At 41.2% G+C, this 19,668-nt stretch overlaps 1 long non-coding RNA gene across 1 annotated transcript; it reads left to right on the plus strand.

Annotated features, from left to right (window-relative positions):
- Window positions 1–4,310: 4,310 nt before the first annotated feature.
- LOC118821510 lies at window positions 4,311–8,904 on the plus strand. The gene is made up of 3 exons (XR_005008342.1): window positions 4,311–4,580; window positions 7,455–7,594; window positions 7,741–8,904. It is a non-coding gene; the product is annotated as an uncharacterized LOC118821510 (long non-coding RNA).
- The last annotated feature ends 10,764 nt before the right edge of the window (window positions 8,905–19,668 follow it).

Raw genomic sequence — 19,668 nt, forward strand, 5'->3', positions numbered from 1 at the left:
CATTAGTACTGATATTCACATCTCATATGGCTTGTGTACACAATGAAGAACAGGGCAGACAGAAAATTATAGGGGAAGCACAGGAAATAGGAGAGGAATCACATCCAACAGTGAGGCAAGAAAATGGTGATGAAGCCCTCTGTCAGAGGAACCTACCTTTAATAGGCTTTTGGAACAAAAGGAGAAGGTGATGTCCATTCATTCCTGTCTCAGTCATTACTTTCCCTTAGTCATTACATGTAATAAAATAAAGAATGTCAATCACACTTACAGAGAATAAAGCACTTAGAACAGCTGCTGACTAAAGAGTGGGGCAAGCAAAGAACATCTTTTAAGAGAAAACATCACATTTCAAAGTACAGTTAACCACTTATTTCCAGGCAATTTTGATAGTAAACCTTGACATGCATTACATTACCATACATACATTTTTATTAACTTTATTCTTTTCTTGCCAAGGCATCAAGTGTTTCTTCAAGACCTGCTGCAAAACTGCTCTGCAGAATGTGCAGATTTTATTAGGACACAACTGTCCCAAGCTGGAAAGAGAGGAAATGGGAGAAGGTTTACCAGCAAAATGAAAGATATGTGGCTTCAAATATATTATCAAAGCCCAAAAACCTACAGATACCTTCGAAAGGTCTTCGCGTTGCCTCCCCTCACCAAGATACTTCTTTTCACCTTCCTCAATGTCAGCAGAGGAAACAGCCAAAATTATCACACAGGCAACCCAGCACCTTGACAATACCAGACTGAGTGTCAGTATCACAATTTTTGGTTGCATACTTTGGCTTTATGCCACTGTTGTAGGCTTCCATTTAATTTATTTCATTCATTTCTACATTCAGGTTCAAGCAGTTGTGTGTGACCAAGCTGCCACTAATATCAAGGCCCTTCAGCAGCTGGGGGCAACTATGAACCCTCATGGAGAGTCCCATTGTACTACAGTGGAAGACAAGAGGATTCCAGTGTTCAATGTCCCTCATTTGATCAAGTTCATAAGGAACAACTTGTTCAAACATGGCTTGAAGGTAAAAATTAAAATGCATTTTACTGCCTGTTCTATGAGCCACACTCCCTCCATTTGTAAATAACCAATAACCACACTATCAAAAACTATAGATTTGTCTTACAGTCTAAGAATGTACCTGAATATGAGCAAGCGATCAATCAATTATATTGTTATTAAAAATTCCACTATACATGTTTTTACAGACTGAAAGCCACACTATTCTTTGGAGGCATATAGCATCTTTTTATGAAATAGACAAGATGCATGTGATCAGAATGGCCCCAAAACTGACTGACAAGCATATACTCCTGCCAGCATTTTCAAAAATGCATGTGAGCTACACCACCCAAGTTTTCAGTCACACGGTCTCTGCTGGTATGTTTAAATTACATATGATTTTAATTTTTTCTTTTTTCTTTGAACTTTACAAAAATAGAGGGTGTATGTCACAGACAATATTCACAATATTCACATAGCCATTTTTAATCTGAACTGGCATTTTCAATCCAGGAACAAATGCAATGGTCACACTAAAGAGACTCCCGCCAGAGGCCAAGTACACAGCTGTTGAGAGGATGAACAGGTTGTTTGATGTCCTGAATTCAAGGTAATGACTTCCCACATGTACTGAATTCATCAAAGTTTCCACTACCTATGACAATACATAAATTAACTTATTAATGGTCAAAAATACCTACTCAATCACTCTGAAGATCCAACAAGGACTCAAACCTGTGGCGGTGCCCTCTCAGCATCCATAGTGAGGAGAAGCTGGCATACCTACAGAGCTGTTTGGACTGGGTGTCAAGATGGCAATTCAGGTCATTCCCTACAAAATTAAAACACAATACACCATACAAACCACATAAACAAGTTCACAAACAAGTTCTACTACAATAGCAAAAAAAAAACTGTTTTACCACATAAATGGAATCAAATTAAATGTTGACTGTTACTATTTACGTTTCACCAAGGTCTGGACGGAAGCCGCCTTGCCAAAATGGTATGTGCCTCACAATAAAAAGCGTCCTCACAATTCTCAAGTGGTGCTCAGATGCAGGGCTCAAGTATCGGTGTACCTCAAAATTAAACCAAGACTGCACTCAGGTAAGGGACAAAAATGATAAATAAAGTAAGACAATAACAGATAGAAAATAACAGACAACAAAAATTTTAAAAAAATCTACTTCAAGACTGCTTTCTTACAGAATCTGTTCTCCTTGATTTGTGGAAAAGAGGGTCACAAGTACAACCCAAGCCCACAGGAGTTCACAGCATCCTTGAAAGGTCTCTGTGTTTCAAATATTATTCACTCCCAGACATCCTCAAACTGTGAAGCAGATGAGGATGTCACCCTTGTGGCCACCACCTCTACCCAATTTTCCTTCATTGCCTCCTCAGCTGCTGCAAACAAAGAACATTCCTGCTCAGCACTTAACATCCTTGAGCAAAGTGAGGTGAGACGAACAAGAACAGAATGTTGTAGACATTTTAGTTAGTCCTGAAATGTTTATATTTAACACACTTGTATCATTATCTTTTGATGTGCTTCAATTCTTAGGTTGTAATGACCGACTGCATCAAGGAGGAGGCCCTCGCATACATTGCAGGCTGGCTTATCCAGGTCCTCCTGGAGGATCCAGTTCGCAACTGTGAAATATGTGAGCAGATGTTCTGCAACTTAACTCATCAGGACCACAGCTACACTGCTGTGGAGAGTTATCCTTTCATTTCTGAGAAGAGGTTCACTGCGACTGCGAACCTATTTACTCCTTTAATGCAGTGAATGTCCTGGAGGCTGAATTCACTTACAACATTCAGCAGCTGTGGTCTAAACCCCATACAACAGCAGCCATGTCAAATGTGAAAAAAGGGACATTTGAATTCATCTTCCATGCACATCCTGAGCACGCCAACCTAACTGAAACAAAACCAATAGAAAAATTTGTGATGTGCAGGATAGGGGCTGAAATCAGAGAAAGAAACAAACATCTTAAGATGCAACAACACAGCTGCATTGCCACCAAAAAAAGTCAACCTTCACAGCCTGAACTTTGAGTTACTTGAACATAAGGATAATTATAATAATAATACTTACAACAACACCATAATGTTCTTCTATTATTTTATTTTTTTTTTTATCTTTATTATTTTTTTTAAGTTTTCTCTGGTTTCCCAACAATTCTTAAATTGATTTTGAACTCTTTGTATTCTTATTTGAAATTTGTTTGGCTAAGAGTAGTGCTAAAGAGTTTTCTTACTTATTATGTCATGATAGATTCAGACAGGAAAAAACTTTTAAGGAACTTTATTTCATGGGACGAATGGTAACGATGGACGTTTTTAAATAACTGCATCTTGTTTTAAATAACTGCATCTGTTCTGTGTCGTTGCTATATGTTTGTGAGGGAGGTATTGCGAGCTGCGTGAGTGAAAGAAAAATCCTAAGTTTTAAAAGCTCCATAACTAGCACCAGCTCAGCTGTTAGCTAGATAGCTAGCTACATAATCTGAAACATATGTATAAGTTACATGTGGAATAACTTCACATACCTGCTTCGAATGTTCCCGTAGTACATTACCTGTTAGAAACAAGGCAAGAATCTGAAAATTCAGCTGGCACAAGTTAATGGCAAAGCTGAAACAAACCACAGCTTCTTAACCGTGAATCCTCGGGAATTTCTTATGGGTCCGAAAATACTCCCGTCTGTTCATGGCGACTGCCGTAAAGCGATTCGCAGTCAATGACATCATCATTACAAATTAGGCACTTTTACAAGCCTTATAACTTGAGTTTAAAAACTATAAAAAATATGTCAGCGGTACTGAAACATTTGATGCTGTTCTGTGTTGAGGAAAGAAGTGCATTTTCGAGTATGAAAATTATGAAACATTCATAAACTATGATTTTGCTCAAATGCCCCATATGAACCCATTCATTTTGGACTCACTCAGGAGCGCCCTCTAGCGTTTGAGAAAACCGGAAGGCATTGCAGAGTGGTAATTCTCCTCTCTACAAGTTCTCTGGTAATTCTCCCAGAGCCGGTTTATGAGGTGCCTGGCCACTTCCTATTCACCCGTTATAACAAAAACAGGACTGCTAAATAGCAGAGGGCGCCCGCGAGGGAGTCCTCAATGAATGGGAGTAAATGGCGCTCAACGGCTAACGGGAACTCCCTCTAGCGTTTGAGAAACCCGGAAGACATTGCAGAGTGGTAGTTCTCCTCTCTACAAGTTCTCTGGAAGTGTTTCTGTGTAGATCAGGAAGAACAAAGATCACTCTAGAGCTGACACCTAAAGTCTTGGCTACACTACACGACTTTTAAAGTCTTAACAGATCATAAAAAGACTGAGCATCTCACACTATATGACTGGTTTTTGGGCGACTGAATTATTGGGGATTACACACTACACAACTGAACCGAACGGAACTCGCGCGAACTCACGCTAACTCACGCTAACTCTCGCGTTCTCCCGTTACTAGGAGACCTAAATAAACAAACATGGAGCTGCTCGCTGCTGCTGCTGTTTTCTCTGCTGTTTGCACTGACACAGTAAAGAAGCAACAGGTAAACATATTTAAGCGAGGCTCATGGATTAAAAAAATGTGATTAATGTGGTATTTTTACTTGTATTTTTAATGTGGGAGTTTTAAAAGTACACGATTGTGCTTGTGCCCTAAACTTATTAAAAAGCTTCGCTCCACACGTGAATGACTTTCCGCCATTTTTCTTTGTTTACTTGCTGTATTTCGTTCTTTTGCGCTCTCGGTTTTCACTGGCTGTGGCAGGAGTCCCTGTAGATTGAGTCGTTGACCAGTTTAGTCGGGTCGAAAGAATCAAACATGTTTGACATACCAAAAATCTGAGTCTGCGCCCCTCGCACACTGCTCGATCTCTCCAACTGTCGACTTCTACTGACTCAAAAATAATCAGACTAGAGCCACATAGCGCAAACTCGGCCAGACTGAGAATCGGGGTAAAAGTCGTGTAGTGTAAGGGCAAATTCTGCTTGTGTACAGCGTAGCTCTGGCCAACAACAACTGGCTAATAAAGCTCAACGACTTGTGCAAAACCTATGTCTCCTTCGGTAATGAGAAACGCTAGCTATACGCTAAAACGTATAGCTAAACGCTAGTTATAATTTGTACACTCAGTAGTCACATGTAGGTTCACTGGTCATTTTGGATTGCAAATAAAAAGGCAAAATTTGTGTTGTAGACATCGTAAGCCCTGGTTCCCCACCACCATTCTAAAAAATCCTGTTTTTTTCCTACAATTTCATTTTACACCAAACTACTTACATCTTAATGACAGATTTATGCAGACATTCTGAAGAAAAAATGTGAAATCCCTCTTTAAACAGAACAAAAGGAGAGAAGGTTAAGAAATGGAGACACAAGAGGGACCTCTGTAAAATAATACCACCATTAATGACAGTGGAACCCTTTGTTTGTCGCCTGCACAGTTAGGCCATCTTTTGTCCTAGGTTGGCCCACATTAGCCTGTACAACATAGGGACTTTTTAAGTGATTAGGAATAGTGAATAGGAGCATGATGACAATCACTGACAGCATGGCTCTGTAAAGTCTGCCAAAACTACCTTATGCACACATGCCCACCATTTTAAACACGAGGTAATGTGTACTCTACAAGATTTACTCATTAATCACAAAAGGTAGGAACGTCTTTCAGGTTTGGAAGTGGGTCTGCAAGAGTTGTCATATGTGGAAATTACTCCTTCCTGGATCTGTTGCCCATACAGGTACAATAAGTTGTTGCCTATGTTGCAGAACACAGTACTCATAAAAGCACCACAAAAGATGGTCTTTCTAACTTGCTAAATGTTTTTAGATAGGTCTATTACATGTTGATCATCACAGACAGCGTGGAGTGAAGCAGTGGATGGAGCATAGCCACAGCGGTAGTATGGTTCAAGGGAGTCCTAAGCAGCATGATCTTATAAATATTTATAAATATTTAAAACTGGTTACCATTCGCTACGTTATTTATTTTTATATATATTATTTTGTATTTTTCATTATATTGTGTAATTTTATTGTTATTTAGGTGGAGGCTTTATATAAGCCTATCAGTTTTTTTGCCTCTCCCTGCACTGTATGTTATCTTAGTCTGTTTGTGTGTATTTAAAAATTGTAGTAGTGTTACAAACTTTACAGATATGATATATAATATGATGATTATTATGATTAGTATGATATATAAATGATGATATCTTTTATATATCTTGCCAAAAAGATGGTCATGCCATTAAAATTTCATTACGTTTTGCATTTTGCTTTTCATACCTTAGATTGCAATTTTCAGAAGAACACAAAATCTGTCCAACAGATTGTGCTGTTACACTTGTAAATTGGTTTGCAAGCAATCAAAAAAGATTATGTGAATATGTATGTATGTGCAGGGGTCTCAAGAGGAAACAAAAAAATCAACTATGAATGTTTGTAGAGTTGTACAAAAATGCATTATGATGCAGATTGGAGTCAGCATATTTTACTGTGTTAGCTTTGAAAACCCTCAATCTTCTACCAGGGGGAAGTGGAGGGAAGTAATAATATCCAGCATGAGAAGGGTCAGTTATATCTTGCCAGCACACTTTATGACCAAGTGAGCAAGTGAGGTGCTATCTTGAGGGATGTGTCTGAAACCCATCACCATCGCCATAGTTTTCTTGGTGGTCAGCAACAGGTTGTTCTGACTGTACTAGGATACCAACTGCTTGACATTCCTGTAGGCAGAATCATTGCTATTGGTTCTAAAGTTGACCACGGTGGTGTCATCCACAAACTCCAGGGAATTCACAGACGATTTCTTGGAGATGCAGTCGTTTGTGGTACAATTTTGTGTTATTCACTCCTACTTCGTTCACAAGGTGCTGGCTTACTATTAGTACCTAGAATTAATAAAGTTACATCAGGGGGTAGAGCCTTCTCATACAAAGCCCCCAGCTTTGGATTAATCTCCCAGTTGGTGTTTGGGACTCAGACACAGCCTCAGACTTTAAGTCTAGGCTAAAAACCTGCTTGTTTAGTCAAGCATTTGGTAATTAGCTTTCCCTGTTAGATAAAAGGTGCAGATCTGGGGGTTCATGGACATAGAGTATTATGGGAGTAAAGAGTAAATTGGGAGTGTTGGTGCTGCCGCTGCTCTCACGTCGTTCACTCAGGTTTGCTGATGGTGGAGCGGAGGGGCGCTGACATCTCAGGGAGCCCTAATGTCTCTGTTACTTTTCTGGCTTTCCCTTTTAGTTAAGCTGTAATACCTAGACCTGCCAGAGTCTCTGCTGCACTCTGTTAACCCTGTAAACTGTAATAAGTCACTCTTTACAGAACTAATCCTCTGTGTGTTTTCTTTTTCTTTGCCGAGCTGAACAGCTGCCCATCCTGTGCGGTCTGATGCTGTTGCTTCTTCTGCCTTGATCAGGTGCCCACTGCTTGCCAGCCTTCTGGACCTGTTTGACCGCCAAGGAGCTTCTCACTGTATAACCCTATGCAAACCTCACCTGGATGAACTGACCTTTCTGATGATACTGCTGCTGCCGCTGCTGCACAAACTCAAACTATGTAATTATAACCATTGCTTCACCTGTTTTTCCCAGCTTTTGTATTTTATTATACTAATGCTGTTTACTATCTGGTGTTGACCAGAGGAGGATGCGTTCCTCATTTGAGTCTTGGTTTGTTTCAAGATTTTTTCCTCTTGCTCTTAGGCAGTTTTTCCTTGCCACTGTCGCCATTGGCTTGCTCATGGGGGCTTGGACCTGGATTTTTCTGTTAAGCTGCTTTGTGACAACACCTGTTGTAAAAAGCGCTATATAAATAAAGTTTGACTTTGACATTGACTTATTCCAGTGCTGAAGGACCATATGTCTGACATGTTTTCCTAGCCACACCTGATGTCTCTTGTTTGTCAGGAAATCTATGATTCACTGGCAGATGAGATTCAGCACACAGTTAGGACATTTTGATCTGCAGGACCTTTGGCACAATGGTGTTAAAAGCCTAGCTGAATTCTACAAAAAGAACCCTAGCATATGTCTAACATTGGACTGTTGAAATGCTGTATCATGAGGTGCAGGTCCAAGTTGACCACATCATTGACAAACTTGTAGGGGATCCAGAAAAAAGTTTGTAATAGTCTTCAGCTGGGCTAGGTCCAGGTGTTGAAAGACTTTCATGACTACTTCATGACTACTATGAGGTCAAGGCGACCAGCCTGTAGTCATTAAGTACTGTAACATGCATCTTTTTGGGCACCTTTCTCATCGTTGGCCTATTGATGATCTGCTCATTGATGATGCACAATGCACAGTGTCCACATTGAAATTACATTACACCTGTCACAGATTCCTTCTTTTCTCCCTCTGAGTGTCTGTTTCTTCCCCTCTGTTGTAGCCATGTGTCTTTTGTTTTCTTGTACCATGTGCTTTTGTTGTTGCTCTGTGTCTCCTCCCTGGTCCTGCCCCCTTGTTATCTGTTCCACCTGCTTGTAGCTCCGCCCCTCATTAGTCCCAGGTGTGTCTCATTTCCCCTCTGTGTATTTATACCCCTGTGTTTGTTCAGTCTTCGTCTTGCATTGTGAATGTAATCTTGTCTCTTGTTTGCTTGTAGCGCTTGTAGTTTTGTTTTCGTTATGGACTCTCATTTCAATAAAAACTTGCATTTGCATCCCGCCTCCATGCCTCAAACGTTACAGAATGCAAGACCACACAGGGAAGCAGCGAGTTTGCAGGACCTTATCAAGGAAAATGAGGTCAGACTTCAGGAGAGCTACCATCTGCTCTGTCGGCTTCAGCTGTTGCTCCCTAGTAAGGAGAAAGCCTCAGCCATGGACGTCGCAGCAGGCCCGCCAGCCTCAGCCATGGACGTCGCAGCAGGCCCGCCAGCCTCAGCCATGGACGTCGCAGCAGGCCCGCCAGCCTCAGCCATGGACGTCGCAGCAGGCCCGCCAGCCTCAGCCATGGACGTCGCAGCAGGGCCGCCTGCCTCCGAGGACGTCGCTGCAGGGCCGCCTGCCTCCGAGGACGTCGCTGCGTCCCAGCCTGCCTCCGAGGACGTCGCAGCGTCCCAGCCTGCCTCCGAGGACGTCGCAGCGTCCCAGCCTGCCTCCGAGGACGTCGCAGCGTCCCAGCCTGCCTCCGAGGACGTCGCTGCGGCCCAGCCTGCCTCCGAGGACGTCGCAGCAGGCCCGCCTGCCTCCGAGGACGTCGCTGCGGCCCAGCCTGCTGCCGAGGACGTTGCTTCCGAGTTCCCTGACCTGCTGGTAGCCTCTACATCCCCAGACCTGCCCATGGCCTCAGCGTCACCAGTCCCAGTTCCTGCTCCCTGGGCCACTCCTGCTTCTGCACCCTGGGATGCCACAGTTTCTGCTCCTGCACCCTGGGCCACTCCTTTTCTCATTTCCTGTCCTGGTTCGGTGCTGGCCTCTCAGCATTATGCTCCGCCGCCAACCTCCCAGCGACCCCCTCCTATGCCAATCTTTCAGCGTCCAGTGACGGCCTTCCAGTGTCCTGCTTCAGTGCCGACTTTCCAGTTCCCTGCTCAGTCTGCCACCCAGTTCCTTCGCCTGCATGAACTTCATTCTGTGTTTTCCCCCAAGTCTCCAGTCCATAGTTTTGTTTTTGTCCCTATAACCATGTATATATCTGTACCCGTCTCAATCAGTGTTCCTGTTTCTGTGTTTGGTCTTATTGTACCCATTCCTGTCCATATTTCTGTCCCTGTTCCAGTAACCATGTCTGTTCCTGTTCCCATGTCTATGTTAACTCCGTCTCCTGTTCTCACTCCACTTTGGTTTCCAGTCTCATCACTGTCTGGTCCTATCCAGTTGCGTGTTCCATCTCTTGTCCAGCCCTTTGTTCCGTCTCTTTCCGCTCATGTCTCATCTGTCTCGTCCTTTATCTCATCACCGGTCCAGTCCCATGTTCAGTCTACTGTCCATTCTTGTGTCTTGTCATTTCAGGAGTTTCCTGTCCATTCCCCTATCCAATTTCCTGTGTACTCCTCTGTCTGGTTTCCTGTCTGTTTCGTCATTGTCCCTTGTCCAGTCCCTTGCACGGTTTAGTGTATTACCCCGGTCTGGTGTCCTGTCCCCTGTATAGTTTCTTGTTTATGTTCTCCCGGTCCCTCCTCCTACCCGGCTCCCACTTTGGATAGCTTTCGTTTTTCGCGCCTCGGGAGCTGCGCGTTAGGAGGGGGGGTTCTGTCACGGATTCCTTCTTTTCTCCCTCTGAGTGTCTGTTTCTTCCCCTCTGTTGTAGCCATGTGTCTTTTGTTTTCTTGTACCATGTGCTTTTGTTGTTGCTCTGTGTCTCCTCCCTGGTCCTGCCCCCTTGTTATCTGTTCCACCTGCTTGTACCTCCGCCCCTCATTAGTCCCAGGTGTGTCTCATTTCCCCTCTGTGTATTTATACCCCTGTGTTTGTTCAGTCTTCGTCTTGCATTGTGAATGTAATCTTGTCTCTTGTTTGCTTGTAGCGCTTGTAGTTTGGTTTTGTTTTGTTTTTGTTATGGACTCTCATTTCAATAAAAACTCGCATTTGCATCCCGCCTCCATGCCTCAAACGTTACAACACCTTGTCTCTGTATTTAAAACCTCTATTTAGGTATTTAGCTAAAGATCTTTAAAACACAAGTGGCTGTGCTTTCATAAAATACAAAGGAATAGTCACATATTTTAAGATCAGGAAACATTATTAGTACATCATGCAGGTAGTTTATACAGTATGCAATTGCCCACGTAATTTTTATTTTCAGTTGCAACAGCTCAACTGATCAGCAAAATCAATCAACCTGTATTTTTACCCAGGAATACATTGAGGGTGACCTTCGTTTTCAATGCAGCTGAGCATTTACTTTTATGAAAACTCTGTAAGCTAAAGCTTAATTTCCAAAACCTAATGTAATGTAACATTAAGTTAAACTGAGTCTTAAATATGCTTGCCAAGGCACACATACGAGGTGTGTTATTAATAATATACTGCTTAGCTATTTAAGTGCAGAGTTTGCATGTCTGCATGGGTTTCCTGTGGGTTCTTTGGTTTCCTCCCTCAGTTCAAACACTTGCTGTCAGGCGAAGTAGAGATACTAAATTGCCCCTAGGTGTGAATGTATGTGCGTGAATGTTTATGTCTGTGTGTTTGCCCTGTGATGGACCGGCAGCCTGTCTAGGGTGTTTCCTGGACAATAAATTTGGTCCACATCTGTAAAATCCAAGAATGAACCATGTTACGAGAAGCAGTTTGAATTGCTAGAATTAGCATTAAGGCCAGGACACAACAAGCTGGCTGTGGGACACCAGCAGACCATCACTGAATGTCTGTGGCCGACTGTGTGCCAGGACCCTTAATGTGCAATGAATATTATACTTGCCTCACTAAGGGATCTTGAGTATGTGTTCTATTGAGTTAGCCATTGATGTCACCTCTGCTTTTTATCTTGCCTTTTCCCTCTTCTAACTAATTTTATTTAATTTAAATATTACATTTAAAGACATTAAAATTTACATTGCATTTCATGACAAATTTTGGTGCCAGAACATCTCGCCACTCAGACGTCTCCAAGAATACACCAGCTTAGTCCTTTGATTTTTGAGAAATGAATGTGCATTTGTTGACCACATTCAAAGGCTCCTACAAAATAGGACAGCTTTCAGTGAAATAACGGCCAAGAATCACAGCCTTTCTCAGCTGCATCCTTGACGTTGAGACATAGCTACTGAATTCAACTCATGAAGTTCCTGTTAATTAGCTGGTGAGACAAATTAGGTGTGTTAAATGAGTCAGAACACTGAAGTCTCTTGTGCTATGGCCTACCAGGAGTGAAATCTGAGACATGGTCTAATGTGAAAAGCTCATCTCAAATGATGCCTTTCGTTCAGGAACAGTATTCTTTGGACTTCCACTATCGCTATAGTCAGTTATTTTTGTTAGGTCTGTGCTGAAGAAAGAATTAAAATAGGCAAAAGGCATAAAATAATAATAATGAAAAAATTTACAAAAGTAAATGTTTTTGAGGACCATTAGCTCCATGTGAAGTGATCTGGGTATGCTAAATGCTGTATCTAACATAAGCTGTGTTAAGTAGTGGGTTCATTAAAGCATCATTGTGCAAGAATTAGTATTTTTGGCTACAGAGAATTCCTACAGTTACTACAGAGTTAGGTAATTCACTTTTACACCACTGTTGTAAATACAAATAGCGCTTTGAGTCCCCCTCATCAAGCTGTACGATACAGAACCGGCAATAACAACATCAAAAGTGAAAGAAAGTTACATAAGGCTTTGCTAGTCACTTTGCAAGTTCTGCCACGAAGTCTGTACTGGGAATACCGAGCTAGCTTTTTCTTATAGCTAGCTGAAGACCCATAGTCGTTGGTATATGATGTGGTGCCATAAAAAAGTTACACAGTTCTCGCAAGAGGTCAACCGTTATTTAAACTCGGAGTACATTAAGGGAGACCCTCATTTACAATGCAGCCGACCCAACACAGACATCTGGAATTGAAAAAAAAATGGATTGTAAAAACATATCGTCCTCTGACTGGATGTTTCCTTTTCCCTCTCTCTCTCTGTCTGAGTGTTCTCAGGTGGACGTTGCTGCTTGACTGACATCCCGATTTTCCCGGCATGTGATTGGCTGTTCCAGTTGGCGCCGGTTATAAAAGGCCTTTGGTGTTGAAGCAATATGGAGCGTTTTTTCTCTTATTTGGCATCGCACGGTTCCGCTCCCCTGGCTGCCCGCCAGTCGACAGACCAGTTATTGTTGGTGATTTGCTGGCCTACAGGTACATGTGGGCCAGTGAAGACACTTTTGTAATTTTGTTTCTTTTTTTCTAGAAAGGAAACATAGGGGTGGCCTGCCCTTTTTTATTTGAAGTTATGTTTCCCTTATTTTTATTTATTTATTTATTTATTTATTTATTTTTTGGTTTCCTTGCGTACCTGTCCAGGGTGTATCCTGCCTTCCGCCCAATGACAGCTGGGATAGGCTCCAGCACCCCAGCGTGACCCAGAAGGATAAGCGGTTTAGATGATGGATGGATGGGTTTCCTTGCGTTAGTTGCAAGCTGGAAATAATTTTGATGAAGTGCAAAGTGCAAAGCTTTGAATAAATTGTCAAATCCGTATTTGATATGTTTATTATTATTATTGTTTTGTTATTATTATTATTATTATTATTATTATTATTTATTAACTAGAATTTTTTTCTTTGGTTTTTTTTTTGTTCTGGTCTGGCGGGCAGTCTTGCTTCCTCTTTGTGTCTCTTACCCCTAGGAGACGTAACAAAATTGGGGCTCGTCCTGTTTTTTCGTTCATGTTGTCCCTTGCTGGTAAGTGTTTTCTCTTTTTCTGATTGGCAGTTTTTTTGTGTGGTGGGGGGTGTTCGGGTTCGTTGTGATGGAGTTTAGTATAGAGGCGTTTAGACAGTCTCCTACTTTCGAGGCTTTGTTGGGTTGTCGTAAGTCTGATTTGTTGTTAGTAGCAGATTATTATGATATATATGTTCCTAAGACGGCTACTAAACAGGTGATCAGGGGGGTGCTCCTGGAAAACTTAGTCGCGGCTGGTATTTTACCCACTAAACCTTCTAGTTCAGATTTAGGGAATGTAGATGCAGTCGAGGCTGGTGAAAAGCTGGTAGTTGGGGGTGAGGCTTCAGCTAAAATTCCTGTTATAAGTGAGGATCCTGTTTTGCATTCGTTAATTGGTCAGAGTTCGGAAACTCTTAGGTTAGCTGTTCGGTTAAAGGAGCTTGATCTTGAAACTAAGCGTCAGGAGCATGAGATACAACTTTTGCGCACTAGACAATATGAACTTGAACGTGGTACTTCTAGGGAGACTGAAGTTGATTCTTACTTTAGCGCCTTTGAGCGTATAGCTGCTGCCTTACGCTGGCCTCGAGAGGTTTGGCCGCTTTTGTTGCAGTGTAAATTAACTGGGAAAGCCCAAGAAGTTTGCTCTGCTTTCTTGAAGATAGTCTTAATTATGACTCACTAAACGCCACTATTTTAAGGGCTTATGAGTTGGTCCCTGAGGCTTATCGCCAAAAATTTCGTAATTATTTAAAAACTGCCAATCAGATTTTGTAGAGTTTGCCAGTGAGAAGGGTACGCTTTTTGATAAATAGTGTCAGTCCAGCAAGGTGACTATGAGCAACTCCGTGAACTTATTTTGTTAGATTTTAAAAATTCGTTACCGGGGAAGATTGTGGTGCATTTGAATGAACGAAAAGTTGCTGCTGTGGCACAGGCTGCAGTGTGTGCCGACGAATTTTTATTGACACAGAAAAGTTCTTTCGCTTCGCCTTTGCGTCGGGAAACATCTCAGTCTAATACAGAGAAATTTTCTAGGCATTTGAGAACATCTAAACCATCGACCCAAAATGAAAACCGGGAGTGTTTTTATTGTCATGAATTCGGCCATCTTGTCGCGGTTTGTCCAGCTTTAAAGAGGAAAAATCAATCTGACGGGCAAGCGCCAAAAGGAGTTGGTTTTGTGCATGTTTCTCCCACTCCGTTGGGCTCAACTCGCCAGGAAATCGATTCAGTGTATGATCCATTTATTTTTAAGGGTAATGTGTCTTTGACTGGTAGGGAAAACCCCATTCTCATTACTATTCTTCGGGACACAGGTGCAGCACAGTCATTTATTATTGATGTTTTACCTTTTTCTAATGATGCGTCTTGCGGTTCGTGTGTTTTGGTACAGGGAATTGAATTGGGGTGGTGCGAGTTCCCTTACACAAGTTACATATTCAGTCTAAATTGCCCAGTTAGCAAAATTTATCACATCCTTGGTTGAGTTCTGGCCCAGTTCTGGCTGGGTCCCCGGCCCAGATCTGGCCCATATACTGTAAAACGAGAAGAACTAATGGATGCGGCCCAGATGAGGCCCACACACTATAAAATTAGTATAACTAATGGATGTGGCCCAGCTCTGGCCCATATACTGTAAAGTGAGTAGAACTAACATATGTGGCCCAGATCTGGCCCACGTACTGTAAAGCGAGTAGAACCAAGGGATCTGGCCCAGCTCTGGCCCATGTACTGTAATGTGTGCAAGTTTAATGGCTGTGGTCCAGATCTGGCCCACACACTGTAAAGTGACCATATTTAAAAGGTTCTGGCTCATATATGGCACATGGTTATGGCTGACTACCCACCTTCGTCCCCAGCCCAGAAGTGGCCTTGCAGGATGCCACACTCATTTATTGCAGAACATGCAAAATATTAGTAATAATTCTTCCTAATAATTGATAAGTGTTGACAAAAGCTATTTCAGAATGAAAACTCCATATTGATTTTGGTTAAATAAGTAAAAACAGATAGCTTCACCTTTGTGACAGGTCATTATCTGCAGTCTTTGTGTATACATCTTCAAGGACATATACTGCTGGTCGTTCCGCAGACCATCTGCCTTTTGTCAAAGAGTATAATATTTTCCACATTCATAAATACATTTCTAACAATATTTCTGCATTCATTCTAAACAGTGGCAGATGAAAAATTCTTGAGCCAAGTGGAGAGGCTTCCTTGGAGCACTGTTTCAGTGAGTTTAGAATGTAATTTCTCAGACATTTTATTTTACATCAATGATTATATTTATGATTATAATATTATAAGCAGTCTGTGGAATGAAAACAGTTACGTATGTCCCTAAAACATAGGTGTCAACCCATTCAGTATGTCTTTATAAAATACGTACATTCCTGAGATCAAGCCAACTGTGTATGTCACACTGTTTTGCAATTTAACTTGATCAACAGCTACTTTTTCTGATTCTGCATGCAATAATTACTAAAGTTTTTTTAGTACACAAATACAAAACTGGATAATCTGCTGTATCACTAATGATTTTAAATGCACGATTTTATTCTATATTATGTTACACATGGACCCTTTCTGGGATTTGCATTGGATCCCAGTTCAGTAAGAGGTGGGTTTAGAAATAGGCTCCATCATCAGCTTACGTGGGTATGTTATGATCATTTTGCTTCGTTTTGCATACATTAATTTTTACCAGTGCAGAATCCCTTAAACAAAACAAAAAGCAAAAACATTTAGAATATATTCAGACTGTTTATTGTGTATCACAATTATAAACATTTTCAAATAATAATAATAATAATAATAATAATAATAATTTCAAAATACTTGTTCTAATGTAAAAACTTACCATTTATAAACATTCCTAAAATTCTACATCGGTCAAAACCTGTCCACTTCCTGAAGGCTGAGGAAAGAGAAAAAGTATTCAGCTATCATTTACTTCTGGATTTCCAGATAACAGTTTGTTTTACACTGTACAACAAATCCCTTTACCTGACAATCTGGAGCAACACCACAATCAGCATTTCCAACAGTCCCCTCTACAGACTGAATGAGCTCTGTCACTGTGGAAGTTGTTCCACTGTAAGCAGTCACAGAACCCCAATAACAGCTGGTCTGGAACAGAGGGTTTTACTTTAGAAACTGAATAATGAGGCAAGAACTCCACAACTGCAAAATCTGTAATCAACAAGAAAGGTTTTGTTCTAACAAACATTAAGAAACCCATAATCAAAAATAAGCTACTTACAGGTCGAACTAATGTAAAGCACTCCTGACAGTGAACCTTCATATGAGCCAGGAAATATCCCCTCAGGTGAACAACCACAGCACCTGTGTTTACTGTTTTCTTCTAGTTTTACTGACTTACACAGAAGGGTGATGTGTGTGCAGATGAGAGGACTTAACACTGCTGTCAAGACAACGGGCTAGCTCCAAGCTAACCCGCTAACCACGAGCTAACATTAGTTAATTACTCTGAACATTTAGCTAAAAGGAATAAGTTAACATTATTCACGACGAATTAGCAACAAAGGACAACGTAACTAAACCTTGAACTGATTGACCATTTCATTAATCTAGCTAACCTGTGCTTTTCAAGTGTTAGCTATAGTTATAACTTTTCATTTTCCATACGGGAACAATAATTCAAAATAGTTAATCTCACTGAACTAAACTTGCACGTCACAAATCATGTTAATGTATGTACATGTGATTTTTTAAAGAATATTACTTACCCTCTTGTTCTTTGTCTTCTTGAAGAGACGTTGTCTTCTCTTCAGCTCCAGCTGCTGGCTTGTCCATTTGAAAATGATAAACTTGGGTGGGAAAATTTGTTAAATGAGGGTTTTAACCCTTACAGCGAGTGTCAGCTGTTTTCTGTAACTTCGGTAATGGGCCACTTATGACATGCCAGACTTGGGCCAAAAGTACTGAGACGCATATCAACGAGCATTGGTCTATCACAGCATTAAGGTGCGGCCCTCTTCCTTTATCCACACTGTTGGGCCACAACATTTACGCCAGAATTGGCCCTTAAAAGTAGATATGAGTTAAAACCATACACAGCTGTTCAGCATTTGGCCCAATTCTGGCCCACATGTCTAATATCCACCCTGAAGTCAAACAACACTTGCGTATGTAAGCCAGAATCGGCCCAGAATGGTCTGCTATTGCAGTGGGCCACTTATGACATGCCAGACTTGGGCCAAAAGTTCTGAGGTATAAATCAACCGAGCACGAATCCGCCGCAACTTAATTGTGCTGTGGCCCTTTTCCATCAACCACATTGTTGGGCCACAACACTCATACCAGAATTGGCCCTTAAAGGTAAATATGAGTCAAAACCTTACACAGCTGTCCAGCATCTGGCCCAGTTGTGGCCCACATGCCTAATATCTATCTGGAACTTGTGCCACATTTGGGCCAAGTAACTGTTAACAGCACTAGACACACTGCCGGTCAGCGGACTCCGAGCGCATTTGGGCCGGATCTTTAAAACAGACGCGCCTTATTTAGAATTTGCTCCTCCCCTTTTTTCCGCTCAGTCCTCTACAGTCGTCAGTTGACTGACTGTAAAACTTGCTGCTGCTTTTGAGGTAAGGTGTACTTTAAATATTTGCACATTTATTAGAATTACGATAAGGTATCTTGGATTTTATTGTTTAACTTTTAATATGTTATTCAGTTTGACAAGCAAATAAGCTGAATGGTGGAGTTGCTAGAGGGGACGACGTCAGTGCTAGCTAGCTAGTTATGTTAGCTGAGGTAAGTTAGTGAGTCAAAATGTCTAATTCCAACCTAAGTTAACATTAAAGATTTCCCTTTAATTATGTTTAATAACGACATATTCTTAATCTTACATGATATCCCCTCGCCTGGCTGTGTAACTAACTAGGTTAACTAGCTTAGCTGGGTTGTACTGAGAGGCAACTGTTAGCATTCATTGGAAGATGTGAAAATGTTCTAAGCGCAGCTTTAATATTTCTGCCTGTTTTAGGAAAAAAAAGTCTCAAGAAAACAGAAGTGATTGAGTGACTAATGTAAAACATCCATTAGCTAGAATCTAAAGTTACCCTATATTGTGGTGTGTGGAGCTAGCCAGCTAACGTTAGCTAGCTAAGCTGTATTAGCCAGTGCAAGCACTAACGTTAATTTAACCATCTTATTTTTTATTTATTTTTTTTTTTTTTTGCTTTTTTATATTGTATATACCAGTAACACAGTCCTCGTATTTGGTTAAAAGTGTGGAAAATAACCATCAGAAACAGTCAAAACAGGGTTCCGAAGCTTCAACTCGCACACTGCTGCTCCCGCGGCCGCTTCGGACTCGGGGTCAGTCTCAAAATTCTCAATTGCTAAAAGAAAGTGTTTCTGCTATCATTACTAGCTTTATTATTGTCTTTGTATGTACATCTGCTGATATGTTCAGAAGCATCAGCAGAGCTATTTAGAGATACTAAAGCTACTACTACTAGTAATAATAATAATAATAATAATAATAGATTCACTTGTTTCCTCTTGTAATTTTGAGACGGTCTCTGACTCTGAAGCAGACGCGGGCAAGCAGTGATATCGCGAGTTGAACCTTTTGGCAAAAATAAAATAATAGAAAAAAACAAGAAAAGAGCAGCGCAGATCATTACAAACTGGGTTTGTTGTGTTTGTCATCTTTAATTTGGCTACGAAAGTGTAATCTAATAAGACAAAACGTAACTACGAATGTCACACAAACTTTACCGTCCGATGTGTAGCCTGATTGTGTGAAAGCTGAGATATGGCCATGGTGGTCTGAGGTGGTCCTAAAACGTACACAGTAACGTTAACTCAGCCGTTTTTTTAAACATACATGCAGCTGCCTGCAGCACCGAGCGAGTTTAACTATCGCAGCTCAGTCATGTTGACGTGTCGGAATACTGTTTCACGCTATGGTTTGCATTAAATAAACCAATAAAAGAACTTGTTTTACCGTCATTATGGGCTGTTACTGCGGTAGCTCGGTAACTCTTACCGGGCTCAGGCCAAGGCCCGATATGTAAAACGAACGCGCCTAATTAAAAAAAAAACATTCCCCTTTCTTTTTTCCTGCTCAGCGGTCTACAGTCATCCGTTGATATTGACCTATAAAGTTTGCTGCTGACTTTGAGGTAAGTTCATTACTTTCATTACATTACTTTCAATATCTGCACGTATGTGATCAGGTATCACAAATTATTACATTTGTTTGTTTCATTTATTTTTAAATATTTTATTCAATTTGACAATCAAATAAGCTTAATGGTAGAGGAGTACAGACAATTTTAGTTCTGTTA

This window comes from Colossoma macropomum, unplaced genomic scaffold, assembly GCF_904425465.1.
Source record: "Colossoma macropomum unplaced genomic scaffold, Colossoma_macropomum, whole genome shotgun sequence".
NCBI classification, from domain to species: Eukaryota; Metazoa; Chordata; class Actinopteri; order Characiformes; family Serrasalmidae; genus Colossoma; species Colossoma macropomum.